The sequence below is a fragment of the Aptenodytes patagonicus genome, chromosome 6, assembly GCF_965638725.1.
Source record: "Aptenodytes patagonicus chromosome 6, bAptPat1.pri.cur, whole genome shotgun sequence".
NCBI classification, from domain to species: Eukaryota; Metazoa; Chordata; class Aves; order Sphenisciformes; family Spheniscidae; genus Aptenodytes; species Aptenodytes patagonicus.
This window is the reverse complement of record NC_134954.1, coordinates 17,674,526-17,692,362: the sequence shown is the minus strand read 5'-3', so window position 1 is coordinate 17,692,362 and position 17,837 is coordinate 17,674,526. Positions and strand designations below refer to the sequence as shown.

General features: G+C 38.6%; 1 long non-coding RNA gene across 1 annotated transcript; it reads right to left on the bottom strand.

Annotated features, from left to right (window-relative positions):
- Positions 1–4,383: 4,383 nt before the first annotated feature.
- On the bottom strand, positions 4,384–7,851 carry LOC143161577 (uncharacterized). Its single transcript, XR_012995557.1, has 3 exons — positions 7,748–7,851; positions 5,559–5,663; positions 4,384–4,419 (listed from the first exon to the last, which is right to left on the bottom strand). It is a non-coding gene; the product is annotated as an uncharacterized LOC143161577 (long non-coding RNA).
- Between the last annotated feature and the right edge of the window lie 9,986 nt (positions 7,852–17,837).

The following is a 17,837-nucleotide window of genomic DNA, read 5'->3' as shown; positions in this document are numbered from 1 at the left end:
GGAAAGTTGCATTTCTTTATTTCAGAAAGACAACTTAATCTATACAGTGTAGTTCTGTATTTGTTCTTGTAAATCTCTGAATATAAGCCTTTCTGTAGGCAGTGCTTTACATATGTCTGACAAATAAAATTGGTGTTCTGCTCACATATAGGTCTTGATTTATGTGCCATTTATTCATCATGTGCCGCCTCCTGACTGTGCAGCCTGTGTATAAATTACTAACAATTATTGACTATTTGATACTTTTGGTCATATTAGTGTTGTTTGTAGGCTGAACAATCTCTGCCTGGAATTAGAGCCTCTAAATGTTGCAATTAGCTTACAGGAGCAGGAAATACCTGTATAATTTTTTTCTTGCTTCTTATGTTCCTTTTTAGATCTGTCATGTTTAACTAATTTTTGCTGTGCAGTACATAACTGCGCAAAACTGCAATGGAGAAGATTCCCCTCCCTGCCCTCCCGTGTGGTATGAGGCAAAACATAGGTATATCATCTGCAGCATGCTTCAATCAAATCAACAGTGTGTGCTTTATCTTCATTTTAGAAGCACTGCAACCAGAGTCTCCTTTCGTACTGAAAGAAAATCAATCCTCCATACATGAAAACAGCTAGTAATGCTCTTACTTGAGCTTAACCTACACTGAATTATTCATGGTTGAGTTATCCAGGGAGAATATTACCTTTGTAGTAGACTGCTTGAATTGCCTCTCTTGTTTATTTTCATTGGGGCGATTCACTTGAATAATGACTGCAGGACCAGATACTGTATTTGCTGGACATGAGAATATTTCGTACTGGCTAATCCACCATGTTGTGGGATTTTTCTTTCTTTTTTCTTTTTTTTTTTTTTTTTCCTCCTGTTGTTGTGTTTGTTGTGTGTTGTGTGTTTGGTTTTTTTGTTTGTTTGTTTAGGGTCCCAGCATGGGGTCCCAAAGTAAATGCTAGTGCATTTGAATCTAGATGGCTCCCTGTTGACATGCCATCTGCAGATGCTCATGTAGAGTATGTTTTAAGCAGCAAACACCTGGGGTGCTATATTAAAAAATGCTCAGCATTTCAAAATCTCAGTGATGAAGTGTAATATGCTCTTGATATGCCACTTGCTGTTAGAACTATAAGCTGGATCCTGCTAAGTCCTAATGCCTCCTGTTGAAGTGAATGATAGCAGAGAATACTTGGGACTTGAGAGATGCATGACTTACAGGTGTATTAAAAGGAGTTTAACTCTGTCAAAACTCCTCTTTTATTTAGACATAGTTGTTCTAGGCTTATCTCTCTTGCTGTCTCTTTGAAGGACTACAGTGTAATACCCCTAGAGCAAGGGGATGAGCAATAGTTGCTACCAGGCCTTTAGACTCATATGACGTTCCTTATTTTAGTGATATGAGTTTGCAAACATTCAAGCCATGTCATTTTATGGTGCCAAGAAGTTTCAGCAAAACTGAACAATTTTTGATGGATATATTCTTCGGTGGTAAAAGATGAGGAAATCCTACAAAGAGCTGTAAGAGTGTGTTGTGTGTATAATAGCAACAAGAAATACAATTACTAACTTGATTTTTATAATATTCCATTTAATGGCCAAAAATGACAAAAATCAAGTCAGTAAATATTGAAGTAATTTTCAGATTAATTCAGAGAGAAGTAAATACAATTTGGGTCATGATGCTTTTGATGACCCCATTCAAATAAGCACTATGGATTTTAAAGATCTACCGTGTCTTTGCTGATGTATTATTGATCATGGTTAGTCAGCAGTTCAGCTCTTGTTGTTCAAGACTGCCTAAGGCAGTAAGATCACTTGTTATTAGCAGATTATATTGTTCAGGTACTTTAACTGCCAGTTTTTTTAAAGTATTTTTACTGATTTTGTGTGTGTGTGAGAGAGGGAGGAACTTTGAATCAGTTAACATCGCTGGTTCCAATAGACTGGGGTGCTGTTATCCTTTTCTAGAGGACAATATGATACAGTCTTCATAAAATGTTTGAACAGTAGTGTAACAGTCTCTAACAGTGAGTGTCCTTATATATTTGGCTTATATGACTGATAGATTAGGAAGCAAAATTCTTCTTTCTGGCATCTGTAGCATAGGCCATCTAAACTCAGGGCTTGGTTGTACTTTCTTCCTTCCCAAAGAAAATAGGTGTAACACTGTTCAGGATCCCTCCCTTCCCTGCCCATGTAGGAGTCACTGCACAGGCAGACTGCAGAACAAGGAGGAACCGTTCCTCTGATGCCTGGAGCTATTTCCAGAGTTGTGGAACTGAGAAAGAAACCAGTATCTTGATATTGGGCTGGTCACTTAATTAAAAAAAAAAAGATAATTAAGACAGCATCCTGATACACTTCACAGTCTGCTTCTGATAATATGAGTAAGTAATTTTCATGGAGGAACTAACTTATACATCTAATATTACAGAACTCATGGCATTAATTATTTGGCGTTAATGATCTGTATTCATGATTAAAGAGCATGTTTGAAGTTCAGACATGCTATAATATTAGCCTTGAGACAGAAGCAGTTCTAAGATACGCAGGTAAATCATTGTTTCCAGAGTTATTCCTTTTTATTCCACCTTTTGCTATAGCTAGGTGTAACACCTTTCTCCTTTGATTCCTAAAAGTTATGAACTGCCTTTCTCTTTATTTTTAGTGAATGATTGTGTGTAAATGCATTACTGATATTTGTGAGGAAGTGTCTTTGTCCTGTTTTTTAGACTCATCTATGTTCATGGTGTATATAAGTTAAATTTCACCTGCTTTACTAGTCAATTGGTAGGAAATATAGTGGGGACAGGTCTATGTGCTAAATACAGAAAACTTCCCCTCTAGCATGCCAAAGTATTGTGACTGCAGCTTCTGAGACTGATGCAAAATGTATCATATCTTTGATAGTTTATAGGGGAATGTTCCAGCTGTGATGCTGATGTGCATTTAAAAAGAAGAAAAACAGTGGGCGGGTTGGGAAGCTTTGGTGGGGTTTTTTGTTCGTTTTTTTTTGTTGGCTGGTTTTCTTTAAGTTTCTGATTTTGGTATCTTGGCTGACAGTTTGCTGCTTATAACTTCGCTGTTGTTGGCTCGTGGAGCTTTTTTTTTTTTTTTTTTGATCAAAGTGCTTTCCTTTAATGAGGCTGGATGGTCCCTATTCTATTGTTGTAGTACTAATTAACTTTCCAAGCATTTCAAGCTTTTTGCAGGGATGTCATTTGGGTTTTTCTTCTAAAAAACATTATTTGAATAAGTAAAACTGCATGCATTGAAGTTACTCGACCCTTATGCAGCATTAAATTAAGCAGTTGTTATTGCTTGATTTACGAACTCTAGGGGTAAATACAGCCACTGAAACGTTAGCAGCCTTCCATACCTGATTGTGCTGGAACACTGCTGTAAACAATAGGTGCAAGTAGCAAAAGAGTGGGTAGACAATCCATGAAAATATATGCAGAATTCTTCCTTTTCTTTTATAAATCACAATAAAAGCGCTGGGATAACATGGTATCTCAGCAACAACTTGACAAGAGACGTATAATACACCCTCAGAGAATAGAAAAAACATCATTTGTCTCCGATAAAGGTGTTTAGCATTCTGAACCTCTCTTAACATAAATTAATTTGCAGTTATACTAGCACTGTTTTTACATATGTATTTTGCATTTGCATCAAAGTACTTCCCAGTCTTCAGGAGCACTTGCTGCTTTTCTGAGTATTAACTGTTCAGAATATGAGTACAGGTTAATGTGTTGTATACCTTAGGATCAGCTCTGGTTTCTCTCTTACATAGTGTATTTAGTCTTCAGGGAATTAAACGTGTTCTTCATGAACCAGATGAAAATGAATATTTATTAAATATTGTGTCAGGATATACTTATTCATACGGAAAATGCAATATATTATTTGAACAGGGCATGGGAATCTGAAGAAAACTCAGGGAAACCTTTTATTCCAGTAGAAAGTTTATTTGTGTGTTTGTATAGTTATTTATTGTTTTAAGACTTGGGTGTGCATTTTGAAAATAGGTACAACAGAATAAACCATAGCAAGAGAAACAGATTTCTAATTAGTCATCTTTCTCAATAGATGACAGAATTATAAGCAAAAAGTTGCACGCTTGGTTCCCAAATGTATCTTGGTCGTGTGACGGATAAAGATACAGTACCAGGCAATTATTACAGCCTGCTAGATGATCGCAACGTTACAGAGAACAACTTTTTAGGAAAAACATGAAAGCAAAGGAAAAGCTATTTGCTATTTTCAGTATTCATGGGTTATACAATAATGATTGATCATTACTGAGTATTGTTTCTAAAGCTTTGTGAAGATGAAAAATGCTAGGTCTGGTGGTTTGATCAAAAAATATGTAAACATTTACAACAATAAAATGCTATTGTTTTCTCACATCTGCAGCAGTATTTATAACACTGCATTGTTTTTTAGGAGGAAAAAAAAAAGAGAAAAAGAAAAAAGAAAAAAAAATTAGTCCAAGGCCCAGACCTTTCTTTGTCAATTTTCTACATATGTTTTTGACACTTAAAACAGAGCATGGCAATAAGGGACATTTCAAGACAAGCACAGAGACTGACTCTCCATTAAAGCTATACCTGCTGTTAACCTCAACGGTACTTCAGAGGGAATATTTTTAGTTTGATTCTATAGCCAATTTACTTGTATTATTTTCACGCTGTGTAGCCAATATTCCAATAGATCATCATGAACTGACATCTTCCTTTTTAATTATAACCTCCTTTAAGTTTCAAAGTGTTTACATTGATTGTGTAGCCTTGTGAAATAAGCAGCAACGCTAAAGCACATCTCTGAGGGTGACGAGCAGGAAGCTATAACAAACACACTTGTCAAGCATATGCAGACAGAAATGGGAACATGTTGGTAGGGAATATATGACCTGCTATAACTCTTTGTTTGAATGTGACATGTGCTTATCAAGGTACAGAATAAAATAATATGCAGATAGAATCCAGCAAGCAAAGATGCAGGGAAAAATGTCTTAATCTTTTGAGGCTGTTGCTCTCCAGCTGCGTGGCTGACCTGTATGCCTCTTTGCCAGAGATGATGAGGTGCAGCAGAAGTGGGCAGGTGCAGTCAGTTTAATCGCTGCAGTTTGTTCGGCTGACACTTTTGGAATTGTAAAAGATAATCCTGGCTGAGGGACATTGCCTGCCTCTTTCCAGCACGGCTTATGTTAACAAGACGTAAACTTACTGTAGGCTGGGTCTTCACCTGTTGTAGTTCAAGGCAGCCAGCATTGTTGTCACAGGCACTAAGCCAGTAGAAAGTTTAAATCTAGAATTGGCAAGGGAAACAGGGTAGTCACTGTAAAATCATCCCAGCTCAGGTACAATACACACTTTCCTTCTTTCTCCCATGTCTCTCTTGACTATGAAGGGAAAAGGGCTGCTAGAGGTCTTCCTTTAGAGCACTGCCTTTGCTTGCTGTTTCTGCGGGGGCAAGTTAGGGAGGTAACAAAACCAATGGATGAGATTAATGAAACTTTTAAAAGCATTGCTAGGGGATAGATGTGTGGGGTGTGCGGTAGCCCTACCTGTCCCTTGTGATGGGGTAGGGACTGCATGGCACACTGGCCAATACTACACAGAGATCTCATCCTCCTTCCAAATCCTCCTGCGCAGAGATGCAAATGAAATTTCTATAACAAAAAAAGTGAATATATCATTCAAGTATTATGCAACTAAATGATTACATGTGCATCACATTAGAATTGTATCACATTAGAATTGCATGTGTTGTATTTGGATTATGTGATTCAATAGAAAAGAGATGGTCCTTCGTGGAGCCTAGTGGAGGGCATGGGATCTGATTCATCCCAGCTCCTTTAGGTACCTCACTGATTCAGCTTACCTAGGATTTGAATAAACCTTTAGGGTTGGCTCTTCCTTTCTGTTTGAATAGAGAGGGGTCCAAGGTGAGTACACTCCAAATTTAGGGTTCTTGTTAGGTGGCTAAAGCTAGCCAGGATCAGAGCTGAGCAAGCTAAGAATAAACAGCAAAAGACTACTCCAGAGCTTGGCTTGGGCAACTGCTGGAGCATCAGCCACACTTGAAAACAGCACCAACAGATTGAAGGGGTTTGGCCTTCAAAACTGCAGCAGATTGAAGGAGTTTGGCTTGGGAAAGCTGTAGGAACAGGAGCAGCAGTTTGTGAGACAGCCTGGCTTATGCAAATGTAGAAATGGCAGCAGCAGGCTCTGATGGGATGTGTTGCTGGTGTATCTCCAAAAATTTTTAAACTGGCTGCTCATGTAATACCAGGGCCCTATCACCTATATGCTCAATTTATCACTGTGTCTTGGAACTTCTCCATCAGAGTAGTAGAAGACAAATGTTATCCTGCTATATAAGAAAGAGAGAAAGCAAGCCCACTCAGCTTATTATTTACAGACCTATCTCACTGCTTCCAACTCTATCCATAATAGATAATAAATAAATTGGTTCACAAGCAACTGTTTAAGTACTTGGAGTTAAACAACATACTGAATGATGCTCAGTCTAGATTTCATTCTCATTATTTCACTGTCCTTGCACTAAGAAATTGTTCGAGATGTTTTCTCTGCTCATGGATCAAAGTCTATTTATAGGTGCAGTATTTATTACCCTGTCAAAGTCCCTTTTGACATGACTGGCCATTCTCACATACAAAAATTCATTTGAAATCAGTTCAAATAAAAGAAGTAGACAATTGTTTTTAGTCACATTTGCCTTCCAGAAACCAGATGGGTTGCATTAGCAATGAACTGTCATGTATGCAATATAATACTAAGAAGTCTTGTAAATGGGCACCATATTGGCCTTTATATGTTCATTAAAAGCTGTGGCATGTTAATAGGAAGATACAGTTCTTCATGCTTAGAAGACATATAGTGGGGCCAAATCTTTATTAAAATTGAAAGCAAGGCTGAAATCAGAGCCTTCTCTCTTACAAACACAGCATCTCATCTTTTTTTCCCGTATGCCTATAGGGATATATACACACACAGACTTCCAGGAACAGCACTAGTGGAGTTATGCTGTAGAAAGCAAAAAAGCTAGGAGGAGGGAGAGATTTGAGCAAGGATGAGGTACTCTAGAGTGACCTTTTAATTTCTTGCTTTCACCAGTATATTAAACCACCAAATATCCCAAACAGTTTTGTCATGAGCAAAGTGAATAGAATTGTCTTTATTTGATCAAGGGTATATAACTCACAGAACAAAAGACAATATTGTTTTATTCTGAGGCTTGACCTATGCTGCAGTGGGACCATTCAGCCCCACTACCATTTTCTGAACATCCAGTAAGTGTCCTTTTTGTAGAAAATCCCTACTGTAGCAGGAGTCTTCACAAGAAAAATGTCCATGTGAATATTACGTAGACAAGGCTTTAAAATCTTTAGTTCTTAAGTGATAAAAGAATCTAGCCACCATGATTTAAGTTTTGTTTTGGTTTAGCAGTGATACTGATTCAGTTAAGTTTGCTTTAGATCAACAATGGCCAATTGGGAACCATAAACTCATCTGAATGGCGATGACTGGTTGCGGGGGGTCTGGCATCACTTGTGTCCATCTCCATGCCATCACTTCAATGAATTCCCTAAATCCTGTAGAGGAGAGCTGCAATGACGGTAAGAAAATGTCAAGAGGGGAGGAGAGGATGTCTAAAATCCTTTTAATTCCCTCCCTCTGCCAATACATACAAAATGCAGGTATTACAATGTCCATATGCAGAAATACTCACAGTAAGGTCTGTCAGAGTGACTGCTGAGCAGCTTAGACTCTCGTGGTGTCCTTCTAGCTGTAACAGTGTAGAAGTCATCACCAGGCAAGGACTGGAAATGAAGGTCTGGCAAGTCCATTCCTCTCAGGGCAACTGTTTGTTTGAGCTAGTGAGAGGAAAAAAACCCTCATAAGTTTAGGGAAGGAGGGGCTGTGGTGCAATGTCGCCTGATGGGTGGTAGAAATGTAGGCTGTTGCTGTGCGAACAGATGAGCTTTGGGGGAGACTATTTTTAGTCTAGTTGTTTTCTGAGCCATTAACCAGAAACATTTTTGGGTTGAATCATATTCAATAAGACTTCAGCATAGCAGCTCGGGTGTAGTCTTAGTCTGAAGAAATTCTGGGTTTGGTATGACTCAGGCTGGCTGTAAAGTGAAACTGAAATACAGATCAGAAATATAGACTGGAGGGCTGGAGGTTCAGGTGATATTCCTGATTTCACCAGGAACTTGATAAGGTTTTTTCCTAACTCTTTCTTTTTTTCTTTTTTTTTAAAATGAAACTCTAATTCCATTTTGGACCTTTAGACTAGTATTTCCCACTGTCTGGCTGTGTGCTGTTGTGGGAACCTAGTGAATGGGAGACAGCAAGGGTAGAGACATAGCTGGAATTCAGGCTATGTGCATTTGTCCATGACTTCTGAGACAAAGAATGGACACTGCAAAGTCATGACTCTCACTTGTTATTAATATATATATAGGATTAATTTTAAGCACTAGGAATTTTGCTTGAAAGTCTGAAGACACTGATTTTTAAAGTACACACTGCATGTCTTCCCCCCCAGCCCCCCGTAAAATAGGGTGGTGACAACAGTGTATCCTGCAAATGGACTGGTATTAGATTTCATTTCTACCTTTGTTTTCTCATTCTTTCAGGCCTTGATTGCAATTCAGACAATTCACAAATAAAAGGAAATGCCCTTGCAGGTTCCTTTAACCTTGTGTTTGTACTCCCTTTAACTTCCTTAGGTCCAGATGCAAAGTAAGAAAGCAAGATAAGCTGGTGGCTATACTCTCAGTAAAGGGCATGGGAGGAATCTTAGCTCTGCCTCCTATCCTTTTGGACAGAATAACTGATTCTGTGCCAAGAAGGAAATTAATTCTTCTAATACAAGGCAACAACAAATTATTGTTCCCAGCCACAGAAGGCAGAAGTGAAGGGAAAAGTGTGTCTCTGAACAACGATGTTTCTTGGGATTGTGATTGTATTGTGTTTCTTGGGACTGTTCCTGCTGGTGAAACAGGCAGTCCTGCTATACAGAGTTGCAGCTGAGCCATAAAGAGATCAGGCTGCCGCAAGTTAGCCATACGCACACCTGCAGAAGAGCCACATGTCACACTGGAATCAGCAGAAGCTTTGCCTGAATAAAACATCCAGGACCGGGTCTCTGTGCTTAAGTAATTTGGACTGGATTTTTTTTTTTTTTTTTGCCAAAGAATAGACAGAGACAAGTGATCCCTCCTTTTAATTTATCTGTGACTTGAGTTTGGACAGAAAGGATTCATATGAGAAGATGCCTGATGAAGGAAAAGGGGTCTGAATTGACCAGTAAGGGCATAGGGCTTATAAATTCATATGTTTAATTTGCTGGTTTCCATCAGCAATCAATAGTACCTGGTATGTTAGAGTCTAGAATAAAAATGGAGACATCTGTTGATCTGTCTATTTGTTGTCCCTTATGGACTGTGGTGATACTGAGGGGACAAAACAAGAGGTGTTATTTTTGGTTTTTACTTCACTTTTTCCCTTCGAATTCTCAGACTAATTCGATAATACCTGACGTGATTTGTAGGTTTGTGCTTTTCTCCATTCTTTTTTTGTCTGTTACTGAAATATATATGCAACTGTAATGGATTTCTGTATAGAATATGTATCAGACCTCTTGCTTTGTATTTTTATTCAACTGCCTGTCTGTTTAGGCATCTACTAGGAAAGATTCCTTCTTTCAAACATCTATATCTGTTTGTTCTCTGAGATTCCATAATGAGTCTGGTTTTGTACTATCTAGAATTAATATGAATTGTAGACAAGCTGTCAGTTCCTCCTATTTACTTTCCCTGCAATTGTGATAGTTTGCCTTTGATGTCATAAATGTCATAAGCTTAAACTCCTTAAAAATTCATTCCAGGGAGTTTATCAGCTGAACACTAATATCCTCTGTATTTTTACCTAAGTTACCGAGTCAGCTGTGTGATTTATCTTTATGGCATGTCCTGTACTTGTATTCTCTCTCCAGTGTGCTGAAAGGACAGTATTTATATCTCAGTAATTAATTAATGGTAAAGTGTGTTTAATTTCTTATTGAAGTGTTGGGTTTGTAATTGATGGTGGAGTATTTTGGTCATGATGCAGATGAGATCAAGCACCAAAAAGGGTCTAAATGCTTGTTCAAAATCGATTCTGAATATGGATTCCATTATTCTCAGGAATCCCCATGAAAGGCTTCCCAGAAGGTGAAAAATCTCATGCGAGCTTTGGCACGGAGGTACCCACTCTTGCTATGAATGGGCCAGCAGGAAAGACAGAACAGAACAGTTGACCACAAGTCATGCAGAAAAGAATTAGTGGGCGTGTTGTAACTCAGAAATATTTGCTGAACCACAGATTCTCTTTCAGGTAAAGAGAGACTATTTTGACTTTTTAGATTGATGTCCCATGTAATCATGAATTTCATGCAGTAATTTTTCAGTAAAAGGAATAATCCTTCTCCACTAGCTGAAGGGTTCTGTGTATCCTTTCTGCAGCTTCCCATGCTTTAAACAGCACTGCTTTTCTCTGCATCTTCCTTCTTGTTAAAAAGTCTGGCCAATAAGGAACATGTGTTCTCAAAGCAGACTCTGAAAATATGATAGCAGGGATTAGCTGGCAATAAAAAGGAGGAAAAAATGAAAAAATAGGAATTGGTTATGAAACAATCCTTTTGATATTGGCGAAGTGGAAGGGCTCTTCCAGCAGGAGCAAAAGATGGACAAGTAACGTGACATATTTTTGCATCTAATAGAATGTTTCATAGTTCCTCATGAAACCACTTTCTCAAGAATAGTATAATCCCACTGCACATTGCAGGGGCTATGAAGACTGTATTTCTGCTTCAGTACTATATTTTTTCCTCATTGTCCATGCCTTTGAGAAGCTCACAGTGCTCCTTTTCATATATTGAACTTTTCGTATACAGAAACTTTAAAACCAGAACAGAGGGTCAAAGAAGTCTTGTTTCAGTGGGACTTTCTAGTCTGTATGCCTACAAGAAAACTAGTGCTCGGAGAGAGACCTGGAATTTTCATATAAAGCTGCTGAAGTACAATTTATGACTTCAGGAAAACCATCCAGGCCATATCTTCCTCCTTTCAGGATTAGCAATTCCTTTCTGTACAAATAAACTTCATCTTTCTCAACTTGTGAAAGATCCTGGGTTTAAGGGGTTTGTCGAATGGACTCCGGGAATGATTTCTTCACAGAACGAGTCAATGCAAGGAGATTGCAAATTTCTGTACAAAGTCCTGTCCCCTGAAAACCAGACAAAAATACACAAGGGATCAAACTGAAGAGAAGGGGAAAATCCTATTCTGCTTCTAGGTTTACATTTGAACTATATTATTAAATATGCATGAACTCTCTGAATATAAATCATCTGCTGAAGGAAGGATGGCAAGCCAAAGTTCTGACTCTCATCTTCCAGGATTTCTTTCCAGGCAAGGTTTGTAGGAGAAGTAAAAACTTTTATTAGCCTAAATGAAATAGTTGAAAGCAACAGGCAAGATTTTTGGCATATGAAACCTCTTGCACAGCTATAAAGTGAATATGCTGCAGAGAAATGTACACAGGACTTGGAAATCTGTAGACCTTTATCTCCAATTGCAGATTATTAAAAAGGCAGACAAATTGGCAAAACAGAAACAAAGACAAGGCTTGATCAATGCAGAGGTAATTCCATGTGCTCCTCTGGTATCCCCAAAAGAAGTTAGCTCCCTCTGCTTCTGCTGGCCAGAAAAATCATGTTGCTGCAAGAGTTATCTTAGTGCAAACAATCGTCCTAACATGATTTCAGCCTCCTCCTTGCTTAGAAACATGTAACAATAGCTGTATGCTGAGATTAGGGGAGACAATATATAAAAGTCAGGTAATGATTGGTAACTTCTGGAACAAAAGCACTTGGGAGTAGTGTGTTAGTAGATGTCTCTTATGCAGGTTTTAAGGTGAGATTATTTCACATACAGTATAAAGATTGAACCTTAGAAATTCAGCAACTGAAAATGATTGGATAATGTTTATTTTTTATATTATAGTTCCAGATATTAGAAGGAAGGTGTGTTTTTCCTGTTTCTTTCATCTCTGGTCCCATGGATAAAGAGACCGTATAGAAACAATAATACAGCATTTTTTAGTTTTGCTATCGACTTCAGTGGAAGGAACATTGGGTCTTTTGACAGGGTATAGACTTTAAATCTTGCAAGCGACCATATCAACAGTTACCTTTCCAAATGGAAAAATACAGCTTTTCTAATGTAACGGAAATAACCATGGATTGTAGGCTATGTTTTATTTCTTTGATTTCAGATATCAAACAAATTGAAGCTGACTTTAACGACTCCATCCCCCTTGCTTGTACTTCAATTATAAAGGAGACACTTTCCTCTGTTAAGCTCCTGTCAATTACTGTTTCTTTTTAAAAACAAAAAATTCAGGAAAATCAGTTGATACCCCAGCAATTTGATGACCATGTGTTTGTGGGCTAATACAAAAAGTATGTAAAGCTAAGAATATATGTTCATCTACTTTTTGATGTGGTTATTGAAGAATAATTTGTTGACCTGCTTTTCCCAATGCCTCATATTTATAAAGATTGTAAATAAATTGTGGCTGAGCATCGAAGTAAATTAAGCATTGTGTGAGCAGACACAGGCAGGACGCAGGAACAACCACAAAACCATGGATGAAATGCAAAGAGTAAATTTATTTTTGTTACCTCGCGAACCAGGGGATCCCCGAAGCAGCACCCAGGCAGAGGCACACAAGTGGGGACGCAGGCACCCCGGAGCTCAGTCCTTGCTAGAGGATTGCCGAACCTGCCGTTTTCACCTGTATATCAGGGATTCATGCAGACGTAGTTTACCACTGTGCTTTGATCTTTCCCGCAGCAGGGCAGGAATCTCAAGCATGTTCGACAGGGTGCTATCACAGGCCTATGTTACCTAAACACAGATGTTCTACTTGTCAAGCACACAAAACTAAACAACGATTGGTATGATATATGTGGTTTTCTACACCCAAGCTGCAAGTCACTTGAGCGTGTTTACAGTCCTCCTCGCCAATCTTCCATTATTTTCCCACAAGTGTTCAGATGTAGTGATTTTAAAATGTGTTTACGGAATTAACTTCCCCTTTGATATATGTGTGCCAGTGTATTATGAAGTGGTAGGCAGTTCGCCTCCCTACACATTTGTCAGGAGAAAACCTCTGATCTTGTAAGTTTATTTTCTCCACAAAATCTTCCTTCTTTATAACAGCTATGAGGCCATCCATATAAAGTCTTAAAAAGTTTTCATCTAGATTTTCGTCTCTGTGAGACCGGAGGAAAAAACCAGATTTTTGTACCTCCTTGTAATCTGTAGAGTCAATCGCTGGTGAAGCTAATGCTGGTTCCTGTTGTGCTGGTGGCTTTTGTGAAGGGGGATGCTTTTCCCTTATAAACCAGTTTGATGACAGTGCTATATTCAGCATAAAATACCTCGATTTCCTGGAAGCTCAATTGCAGCAAAACCAGAACATATACATGGTAGCAGATCATTACGTGACTTTACATGCCATGATATTTTGGAGTACAGGTTACACAAGGGACAGAGGTGATGAACATATCTCTGCATAAGATCCACCAGCACTTCTCTCCAAACAGGGGGGCTGCCACTTGCTATTCTCTCATTTTAAGGAAAAAAGGAGGAAAAGACAGGGTGATTTCCTCAGCTGTGGCTGCCGCCGGCTTCTGCTTGACCTACCACACCTTGCTAGATTTGATGCCCAAGTCACTTTGAACCCAGGAACACGATTTGTTTAAACTTTTAAAGAGAGATAATAGCAATGTAAATAAATTTTACAGTAACCGATAGTGCTTTTAATAGCATGAATGTTGATACTCTTTTCCTACAAAGTCCCAGGACACTTTACAGCTATGCTATTAAAACAGGAAAAAGCCTAAAATATAGAAGCTGCAGAGGTGTGTGTGGGGGAAGGACCCTGATCTTGTGTGAATCTGTGAAGTGTAGGTCAGGGCCTTGTTCATCATTGGCTTCTGGCTAAGCTTATAAACATATGTGTGTGCATAAAATAGTTATTGTTGCTTTTGTGGATGTGGGCTAGAACTTTAAATAATCATTAACAATCTCTCTGTACTGGAACTATTAAATAAACAGTGATTCACCATAAATGATTTCATAAATCTCAAATGCAGAGCTTGAATGAGGGCAATGCCCAGGAAACTGGAGCAAAAGCAGGAGTCTGCATAACTGCTCACGTGGCATAACTGTATGTCACAGTGCATCTGCTAAGGCTCCAGTTCTGTGGTGCCCAGTTGTATATGTAACTTCATACAGGTTTTCTTCTTGGCTCTAGTTAAAGATGTCTTTTTATGCTGGCACATGGCCACAGGACCCTGCACACCCTTCTAGACATACCATACAACAAACACTGTCCATGTGTATATATATATTTGGTGACAATGTTTCTCTGGCCAATGCTGTGAAACATGGCTCATGTCATTCCAATATCCTCCATGTACGAGATGTTCATTTCCTCTTCACAGTCCTTAGCAAAAACTCCATAATTTCCAAACCTTTTTCTCTCAGCTTCTCCCTTTCCATTCCATGTCTGATCCAGCATGTCCTTTGTTAGTGCCTAAACATCTGATTTAGCTGCCTACAGAAGATCCATCCACAGAATTTTTAATACATACCACGATTCTGACTTACTGTAGCAAAGTCTTGATGGGATATGCTGGAATATTGATAGAAAAGGGATAAATCTTGTTTGGGAAGGTCAGGCAAAAAAAAAAGTGTGTTACTTTGTGAACTCCATAATTTTGCAGCTGCAATCTTTGGAAAAGGAAGGAGGGAGACAGGCAAAAAGAATTTAATAGATTCAAGAGATTAGAACCTTTCAGATCAGCTGGGGCTGCTGAACTTCAATCAAGGACAGCAAATAAATGGTCTATAGCGATGTTTGAGCCATTAGTCATCAGGTCTAACAAACTAGCAGAAGGTGGATGAGGTACCAGAAAACAGACAAAAAACAAATGCAGTGTTTGTCTTCAGAAATGATGCAGCTCAGTCTCAACTCTCACCCTGCCCCCCCCCCCCCCAGCAATAAATAATTAAAATACTTATAAGCAACTCTAACATAGCAAGGAAACACATAACTGCTAGTGTGAGTTTACTGAGAACACATCACATCGAATGAGTCTAATTTCCTTTTACAATAGAGCAGCATGTTTTGTGGACAGGCAAGAAGCTGTAGGTGTTAGATACTGTCAGAGTTTTGCTGAGGCCAGCCTGTTTTCGTGGCATTCTCACAAGCCAGGTAGGGAAATGCTGGAGCTATGGTTGCTGGAGTGCAAGACGAGCTGTATTAATGCATTCAGTTGTTATCAATAGTTCACTTCAAAATGGGGGACAACTTGTCTTCAAAGACAGAGGTAGGAGTTATACTGGGTCACAAGCCAAACAGCGAGTGACCAAGATCACACTGTTGCACAAAAGAAGCAGAGAAGTCAAGGCTTTGATGCACAGTTATCTCTTACAAGTACAAGTAACTCTTGTGCTGGTAAAAGCTTAGCTGAATATATAATGTTCAGTTTTGGGCACTGCACTTAAAGCAAGATAGAGACCAGCAGCAGGAATGATCAGAGCCTCATGAACAAGATATGTAACAACTGACTGAATGACACAAACCAAAAGTAGTTTAGAGGATGGAGGAAGGGAAAGGTGATGGGGGATACATAGCTTCTGAAAACTTTAAGAATCTTGTAGGAAAGGAGGGTCTAAGCTGTTTTCTGTATGCCAGGTGGTGGGACAGATTGTAACCAGCATAAACTGCAGGAAGAAAGATTCAGACTGGACATTAAAAAAAAACAACCCCACAAACTTTCTAATGATGCAGATAAAGCATCATTGGAATAGATTTTTCTGAGGTGGCTGTAAAGTATCATTAGAGATCTTTAAGGATTGAATTAGACAAACTTTTGTTAGATGCAACGTAAGCATATTTGAGCCTCCCTTAAGGCAAGGAGATACACATGATGACCTTTCTGGGTCCATTCTTTCCCTATTTTCCCGTGATTCTATTAATTACATTAGGAGATCATAGTGTACTAATGTCATTTCGCTCACATTTTGCTGGAGACTGGTAGCAAATCTTCCAGTTTATCGTACTACCCTGAGAGCTTGCATTGATATCTCTTTGCTAAAGCATTTACAAAATGCAAAATGAATAAATAGTCTTTTAATGAAATGTATCCATGAAATGTAGGCTATTTCCTCTCAGAATTGAATTAAGCATTACAAATGATCAATACTAGATTTCTGTATCTACTGAAAAGCCCTGCTGTAGAGTTATATAAATAGTCCAGAGTAAGGGAATATGGCTGATATTTTATCACTGTGACTCTCTGAAAACATCCAAAACCAGTTGGCTGTCTTAAAAGATTTGTGACTAGATAGATTGATCCTGTCTTTCAACTGTAGGTTACTGGCTCAAATTTAGCTTAACCCCTGAATTACAAGTAATGCCTACTACCACATGCTATCAGAGACCTCTGCAAAAACCAATCAATCTAGTTCAGATTTCTATGAATCTGGCGAGTATCATCACCCCTTTTAGAGAGTAACAAAAGCACTGAGTCAAAATCTACAAGAATTTAGGCACCTAATTCAATATTTTAGCACACAAGCAGATTGACTTTAGATGCTGTGAGCATTCTCCACTTTGACTTTTTTAATAGTCTTCCCCCACACTGGATTAAAACATGTAGTTGTGGGTATGTATTAAGCAACTGTGCTGCTCTTTGTGCTGTACACCCTTTATATACATAAAAATCCTTTCAGTCCATAATTGCACAGCACTGTTCACAAGTGTCAGTGCAAAATCTGGAAGCGAACATGCTTCAACAGGGAATGGAAGTGCATCATTTTCTTTGGCTTGTCAACACTGGGCAAAGTCTGTCAGTTGGCACTGCTGTGGCATGAGATTCAGCTTTCTGCTACACAAATGGGTCTGTACAAATGGATATTTGATTGGTCTGGTACATATGCCTAGTGTTAGTCCTCTACACAGGAATGCATTCAAATTTATCATAAATTATATGTCATACAAATTGAATTTGACACTTCTGTAGTAATAAACTTATTTAAAAGATCAATCCACCTTTTCCAGTCTGGAAGTAGACATTGTGTATCATAAATGGAAATATTTTCTATTTGAAAGCATCCCATTTAATCAGATGGAGCTTTAACAAGTTACTTATTTCAGCCTTGTTGAAAGTTACTAATTGTGAGTCAGAAATCTCGGTCTGCTATGAATATGATGTGATTCTAATATCCAGCAATGTGACCAGTAGAGATAGACATTCCTCCTTTTTTTAGGGTATATATGCTTTTGGATTTTCAAACTCCTTTATTGCAGTATTGTCCAGATTTTAACATTTATGGAAAGCTCACTGGTCTCTTCTTCAACTTTTAATTTTAGTGAGCTGTATGCTCCGCTGTGTAAACTGAGTCTGTTTCGTCTACTGTTATTTATGTGTTTGTTTTCATATTCCATTTCTTGCTGTCAAAGTGGTTGCTTATTGTGCTAAAGGGACCCTGTTTCAGTTTTTCCAACTCCATACTGCTTAGCCTTGTGCTCACATCCCTCATACTTCTTCCAAGTGGGGCAGGTGAGGTGAGAGCTGCTTGGTGAGGAAGGATGAATGAAGGATGTTCAGTACAGATATGTGTTCGCTTCAGTTTTGTATAACCCTTGTACATAATGACAGTGGACAGTTTAAAAACTGTGGATGCGATTGC